Genomic DNA, 8,118 nt, shown 5'->3' with positions numbered 1-8,118 from the left:
CAGCCCATCCCCAGGGAGACTCAGGGGCTGGGCACTTCCAGTTCATTGGCCACGAGCTCAGGAAGAACAGAAGGGGGACACTGAGGGAACCATCTGCTGCCTGCACAGGGGGCTGGGAGCACCCAAGGGAGCCCTGGGGCTGCTCCAGCACAGCCCTGGGCGAGGCACAGCTTGGCCTCCCCTCTGCCAGGGCTGGCAGTGCCAGGGCTGGGGGTGCCAGGGGCCTCCCAGGGGTCCAGCCAAGCTCTTCCAGGCAGGACTGAGGTGTCTGCCCTGCCGTGGCCCCCCCAGGGATGGAGTTGGCAGCACGTCCACCCTGTGGGAATGAGGAGCATGGCATTTGTTTCCCCATCAGCTCCATCTGAACTGAATGGAACTCCTGTTACAGGGGGACAGAGACATTTCCTGATGGATTTTGATCCTGCAGCATCATCCAGGACTGGGTTCTCTAAAAGCACCAGGGTTATTCCTGAATTAGGAACGGGACCAGGGGGTTCTGTGTTTGCTGCTTGTCGGTGGAAACATCTGTTTATTCAAATACCTGTTATTTTCTTTTTGGCTTTCCAGTCAAAGGAGGGTTGGGTGGTGATTCTGGGTGTGCAGGGATGGGGGGGATCCACAGGCCACTGTCCTTCAAGGCTGGAAGGGGGTGTAGGACTCAAATCCTGCCTGGTTCCCATGGGGATCTGCAGAGAGAAGGAAGAGGGAGGGATCCTGTGTGCAGCCCTGCAGGAAGAAGAATCAGCTCTGCCTCCCTCAGGAGATAAAGAGGATCTCATGGGAATGGGAAATGACAATAAGATTGATATAGAATCAGAGAAACATGGAATGGTTTGGCTTGGAAGGGACCTTAAAGCTCATTCCACCCCCTGCCATGGGCAGGGACACCTTCCACTAGCCCAGGTTGCTCCAAGCCCCGTCCAACCTGGTCTTGGACACTTCCAGGGATCCAGGGGCAGCCACAGCTTCTCTGGGCAAACCTGTGCCAGGGCCTCCCCACCCTCACAGGGAAGGATTTTTTCCTAAAATCTAATCTAAACCTACTCCCTGTTAATTTGAAGCCATTCCCCCTTGTCCCATCACTCCACGCTCTTGTAAATAGTTTCTCTCCCTCTGTCATGAAGTCTCCCTTTAACACTTTGGGTCTTTTTTAAATAAATTGATTTTTAACTTCTTGTTGTTCCCCTCCCCCCCCTCCCCCCCAAGTATATCTTATTTCATATTCTGGAGAGTTTTTTCTCCTGTCCATTCCACCTGTCTCAATAATAACGAAACGAGGATGGGTTTTTCCCTTTTTTCTTTCTTTGCTTTTCCTTAAGTAAATTATTTCCCCCCACAATCCCACCCGCTCCTTGAGAGTGTTTTCCAAACCCTCCTGGAGCTCTGGCAGCCTTGGGGCTGTGTCCACTGCCCTGAGGAGCCTGTTCTACCCTCTGGGGGAAGAACCTTTCCCTGAGATCCAACCTAAACATCCCCTAAAACCACTTCATGAAGCCTGGAGGCCTCTCTGGACATCACTTCCAATGCAACTGCAGCCACAAGGATAGAAATTCCCACAGGAATCAGCTTTACCAGCTTCAAACTCAGCAGCCTGAGCCAGCCACGCTTCTCCCAAGGAACCCAACGTTTCCTCTGGAAGGGCTGTGAAGTCTTTTTACAGATCCTTGCCCAAAAATCCACGGCTGCAAAGTGACTTCAGGGCTTCAAGCGCTCGGAGCTGGCTCAGCTGCAGGGAACTCACTTCCAGAGATAACTCGGGATGGCTGCCTGCCCAGCTGCAACAAAAGCTGGATTTTGCAAAGCCAACTCAAACCCTGCCATCCATTAGGAGAACTACAAAGCAGAACATTTCCAAGTTAATTGGTTTTGCAATTAAAGGATGCGCGGGACATGTGACGCGATTAATTTTACATCGACTGGGGTGGGAATTAGATGGAAAAGCGCTGGGTTGTTTCTTTAAAGGGAGCATATGTTTGTTCCCAACACCACCAGCTCCTTTGCAGAGCAAAACGGGAGGCACTCAAACACTCCCACCCCTCTGGAGCTGGATTAACTTGGCGCTGTTGGGTTTTTTCCAAGGCTGGGCTGGTTTGGAGAGGGTTTGATCGGAGGCGTTGAAGGGCCCGTTTGGAAAGGCAGCACAGCTCCATGTGGAGAAGGAGCTGTTCCCTGCCCTGAGCCCCAGGAAGGATAAATCAGAAGGGTTTAATTGTTAATCCAGCAGCGTGTGGTTTGCAGTTGATAAATCTGTGCAGTTGTTTCGTGCTCGGCAGCCAAGTGGCTTTTGCAGGAGTTCAGCTGCTGAAAACGCTCCAAGTCTGGCTTTTCCCTGCCCAAGCTGGTTCCTACCAGGATATCAGTCAGTGGGATTGCTGGCTGAGGGATCCCTGCCTGGAACACAGCGAGGAGTGTTCTGTGAGTCGGAAAACTGGATGGATCTGGAAAAGTCTGGTCTGCGAGTTTCCCTTGGCTAAATACCGTGTGCAGTTCTGGGTCCTCGCTGCACAAATGCAGGGGTTGGGGCTGGGGGATCTTTGCAAATCACACAGACCAGAATTCTGGAGAGGAGCAAGTCAAGAGTGTCCAATATATGTATGAATTTCACCATCTGGGCGCAGATCAGCAGAGAGAGAAGAAGGATAAATTAATTAAGGGCAAAAATCAGAGTAATAACACTCTTTCAGTCTTAATCTGAAGCCTCAGTGTCGTGTTTGCAAATCAGACACCCAGTCCTGGTGTTTGCAGTGAGCACGAGGCACAGACCTTAATTCTGGAAGTCAGATGATCCAATGCAGGTATGAATGCCACAATTTGAAAGCAGATCATCAGAAAGAGAAGGGTAAATTAATTAAGGGCAAAAATCAGAGAAACACCTTTTCAGCCTTAATTTAAAGAGGTCCCAGTGTTGTGTTTGCAAATCAGACACCCAGTCCTGGTGTTTGCAGTGAGCTCGAGGCACAGACCAGAATTCTGCAAGTCAGATGGTCCAAGGCAGGTATGAATTGCACAATTTGAAAGGTGATCATCAGAAAGAGAGGAAGGGTCAATTAATTAAGGGTAAAATCACAGGAACACTCCTTTTTGTGAAGGTTTGCCCTCTACCCTGTACCTGACTCTCCCAGCAGCCGAGAAAAGGGAAGGTTGGGATTGACTGGAGCCCCAGCTTGTATTAAATTCTCAGTTCCTGAGATCAGCTAAAACACAGGAACATTTCACAGGCTGCTGCTTGAGACACCTTTATTCCAGATTGCCTTCCCTTTACAGGCTGCTTTCCCTCAGAACATGGATCCTCTCTGAGTAGGGCTTCTGCAGCCTTGAAAATGGAAATTTATTCTCTTCCCAGTGTCGTGTGCTCCTCTTATCTGTGTGTTCCAGTTATCAGAATAAATACTAAAAGACAAGTCCTTGGAGAGATCCTGAATGTACATGAGCTAAGTACTCCAACCAGGAGCTAATCCAGGGAAGGAATTTCAAAACATGGATTATTCTTTATTAATTGGAAGAGATAACAAAGTAAGCCCTGAGAGGGGTGGGCAGCTGCCCCTCCTAAGAGTCAGGGAGGATGAAGGAGGGGCTTGCTCCAGTGAAAATTCAAGTTACAGTCCTAAGAACAGCCTTTCTTAAGGGCCAGGAGGAGGAAGGAACCTTGAGTATCACAGAGCCTGAAGGAAGAGGAGCAAAGGGATTTTACACAACATTTGTGTGGAATTTTGTTGTCCAAAGTCTGTGAAACCCTGAAACTCGCTTGAATTTCAGTACAAACTGTACTTGGAGAAATTTTGATCTTTAGGAACCTAAAGGTTCCTGTTTTCACATTCCAGAAGGACCCACATCCAGCTCCATCTGGAGAAACTCTCTCTAAACGTTTGAAGCTCCCAAAATTCCAGCCACAGAACTAGGGGGGTTCCCCTGGAGAAGAGAAGGCTCCAGGGAGAGCTGAGAGCCCCTGGCAGGGCCTAAAGGGGCTCCAGGAGAGCTGGAGAGGGACTGGGGACAAGGGATGGAGGGACAGGACACAGGGAATGGCTTCCCACTGCCAGAAGGCAGGGATAGATGGGAGATTGGGGAGAAATTCTTCCCCAGAAGGCCGGGGAGGGACTGGAATGGAATTCCCAGAGAAGCTGTGGCTGCTTCTGGATGCCTGGAAATGTCCAAGGCCAGGTTGGGTGGGGCTTGGAGCACCCTGGGCTAGTGGCAGGTGTCCCTGCCCATGGAATGGGATGGGCTTTAAGGTCCCTTCCAACCCAAACCATTCCAGAATTCCATGACACATTCCTACCTATCCCTTTGCACTTCTGCCCCCGGGTTTCTCCAGCCCTGGGTTGCTCTGCTGGAGCCTCAGTCCTGGCAGTGTCTGACCCTGCAGACACTGCAGCTGAATTATGGTTTCTGGCTTCCTGATCCATCTTAAAGAAGAGGAAAAGTTGGCAAACTCCAGAGCTGTCGGGTTTAGTCCTGTCAGAGCGAGTTTTCCTTTCCAACCCCACCAGGGCAGGGAAAGGACCGGGAGCACTTTGTTCTCTTTCCAGTTAATCAGCCCCTTGTAATAATTAAATACGAATTGATTGTAAGGGACATTAATTGAGATTTAAAAGAGAAACATTGTAATTAACTCCAAATAACGGAGGCAATAAATGTGGAAGCTTATTAATACCATTATTAATACAATAACCTTGTGAGGATCCTTTGGAGCTTCTCCTCCCCACAGCCCACAAAGGCCTCACAGGGGCCACCATAACTTAGAGATCAATTAACACACTTTGAGCAAATAACCCACATTTTCAATTAGTGGACTCTTACTTGCTGGCTCTGCCAGTGGCTCTGCCTTTTTTCTCCTTGGCATCCTGTATCCATCAGCTCCTTGAGCCTCCTGCCTCCCCACAGCTCCTCTGATCTCCATAATTTGGGAGAGTGTTCAGCTGCTCCTTCATCAGTGAGAGCATCAGGTTGGGAAGAACAGAGAGAAAAGAGTTTGATTATCAGACCAAAGAATCATGTTCAAACAGATAATTATGTTACATATTATATTAATCGTAAAATAATAAAATTATTTTTAAAACTAGCAAGAAAAAGACGAGGGAAAGGCTTTTGGAAACGCCAAAATTTTGGGGTTTGCCGCATCCTCTTCATTATTTCTCCTGACCAAGCTCAATGTCAGGCAGTAAAAGCTTCAGGGAGCTTCTGAGCTTCTCCATCTCAGAGAGCCTGCTGGATTTTTTGTTGTTGTTCTTCTTCTTGTTCAGTCATTTTTCTCCTCAGAAATGCAGAAGTCCTGGCAGAGTTGCCTCATTCCAACAGGCTCCAACCAAACTGTGGGGAGGCAACGCTTGCACTCGCAGCCAATATTTATAGGCAGGCCCACGATCCCAAAGAGTTGTTGCTTCCTGCTGCTCTCTTTCCCATGTTCACACCTATTCCCACATTTTCCTGCTCTTTGGCCACGTTCAAACAGAGAATTTCTTGTCCAGAGACGATAAATTATCCAAGGCATCGTAGCCTGTTCCAAGATTTCTCTGTTCCTTCCCCAGGCCCACAGGGGCAGGAGAGGGGAAGGGAAGATCCTTGCAGGAGCAAACCCACGCACGGAGCGCTCGGAGGCTTCTTTGGGAGGCAAAAGCCCCCCTTTTTTTTTTCCTTTTAATCAATTTTTTTTCCTTTTAATCAATCCTGCCATGAAAGCCCCTCTTTGAAATGAAATGGGACGTGTGGCCCTTTGGGGTTAATTATCAGCTGCTCCTCCGGATGTTACCTCTGAGGGGCTGGAAAAGGGAAAAATGCTAAGTCAAGGCAGTGTGGGAAGAGTCAAAAATATCCACATTTACCTCGCAGAGAGAGAGGAGGTTTTGAAGTCTTGTTAATGATTCCCAGCCATCCTGGCCCGCTGCTTTCATCAGAGGCAGAGGAAATGATTGCTGATCAAAAAAATGGGTTTCCCAGCCCAAAATAGTTCCAAGGATTTCCAAGATACTCTTATTTTGGAGGGAGAAAAAAAGCTCAAATCTACATTCCGCAGAATCCCAGTGTTGGTACTGATGGGGAACAGAGGAGCATTCCCTAAGTATATAACTTTAATTTCATAATGGAAATGAATATTGTATTAAAATAATAAATATAACATATTTATATTATGTTTATATAGGAGGATATTAAAAATATTTGTGTTACACTTATATCATAAATTTATATATTTATATAATGCACAATATTATATTTATTTATATTATTTATATAGTATATTATAAATGTGTCTACTTACATTTGTATAACATGATTATGTAAATATTTATACATTATAATTATATAATATATTATAATTATTTATGGATATAAAATATTTCACTGTCAGTACAGCACACAAAGGCAACACTTTGATTTCTAGTAATGCTCCCAGTGCTCTTTTTGAAACTCAGTCCAAGGGAGCTCTTGGATTCTTTGGACGGTGTTTCTGCTCCAAAGCACCCTGAGCTCCCTGGATTTGGAGGAGCTTTCCCGTGGAAATGGTGGAGCCATGGGAAAGCACATCCATTTCAAAGCCTTTGCAGTTAGAAGCTGAGATTTCCTGGGAAACCCCAGCAAAGCCCAGCCCACTGAAGCCATACGTGTATTTTCCAGCATGATGGTGCAAAAGGAATGAGAATCCCTCGTTCTTTCCGGAGCGAGCCAGGGAGAGGGGGGGAAATGAGGCCGGGCTCTCTCAGGAAGTGGCAGTTGGGGATTTTCAGGTTCCTCTCTCCCTCCCCCCAGCGCTGCCGAGATTTGCTGCATTTGCACGTCAGGGGAGCTGATTTTCCCCGCTCCATCCCGGGAGCTGCCGAGCAGGCAGGTGTGGAGCAATCAAAGCCCATTGAGCTGGCAGTGCTCTGGAAGGGCCCTGCAGCTTCCTGCTCCTCCTTCCCAGCTCCTCCTGCTTCTGGTCCCAGTTCTGCTCCTGTTCCAAGGAGCTGGGCCCCCCTGCAGCTGGGCCAGGGCGGCTCTGCACACACCCTGCAGCTCCGAGAGCCCCAAAAACCACTCCAGAGCCCTGGCTGGGCTTTAGTCCTCCTCCGGGCCTTGAGTCCAAGCCTTCCCATGAGAAATAAAAATACAGTTTTTATATATATATATATATAGGCATATCGTGAGGTTGTAAGATATCCAAGTTCCAAAACATGAACTTAAGTATAAGGGTGGTTTTGGGTCAGATGAGGGAAATGCGAAAATTCTTAAAAATTCAATCTTTTGGGACCATTTTGTCCACGAGGTTCTTTTTCTCTCTGGGCTAAGAACAAAGGAAGATCCCTCATCTCTGACAGGGGACACCTTGCAGCCAATGGGGATAAAGGGAAAGCCCCTTTTCGGAGAAAAGAAACCTTTTTAGGCAAAAATGAATATATTAAACTTATCTGAAAAGGGTGGGATTTTGTAAAACTATAAAATGTATAAGTTGTACACCCAAGGGATCTTCCCAAAAACTCGGTGAGAGAAGGAATAAATTCTTTGTTTCTTTGTTCCCTGAGTTTATGTTGTCTCTCTAAATTTAAAACAGAGATATTTCCCACATTCAGGATTCACGGGAAGAGCTTATTAGAGTTGCTTTTAAATAACTGGGTGTAAAAACACCTGAGGGTCTTAGTCCTTCTCTTCTCCCATGAGGGTCAACACCAAGAGGAGACTCTGCATGGAAATAGTGCTGGAAAGGCAGGGGTTATATTACCATATATTATAAAATGTATTACATATTATATCCTATACTAGCATATATTATATTCCATATAGCATACAAAATATTACATACACGAAATATAGAATAATATTATATATACAAAATAAAATATACAAAATAAAATATACAAAATATTATATATTCTATTATATAATGTATGATATTTTTACCATGTATTATATAGATCATATATTATTTATAGAATATTATACTATATCATATATTATATGTTATATCATATAATAGATGATCCTTCATCATGTATTATATTCTATATATATTATATTATTTATAGAATATAATGTGATAATATATCCTATTATATATTCTATTATATATTCTATCATATAATATGTATTTTATTTTATATATCACATATTATAGAATATAATATTATATATATTCTATTCTATATT

The sequence above is a fragment of the Pipra filicauda genome, unplaced genomic scaffold, assembly GCF_003945595.2.
Source record: "Pipra filicauda isolate LSUMZ 115617 unplaced genomic scaffold, ASM394559v2 scaffold768_size99909_pilon, whole genome shotgun sequence".
NCBI lineage: Eukaryota > Metazoa > Chordata > Aves > Passeriformes > Pipridae > Pipra > Pipra filicauda.
This window is presented reverse-complemented; position numbering follows the sequence as displayed.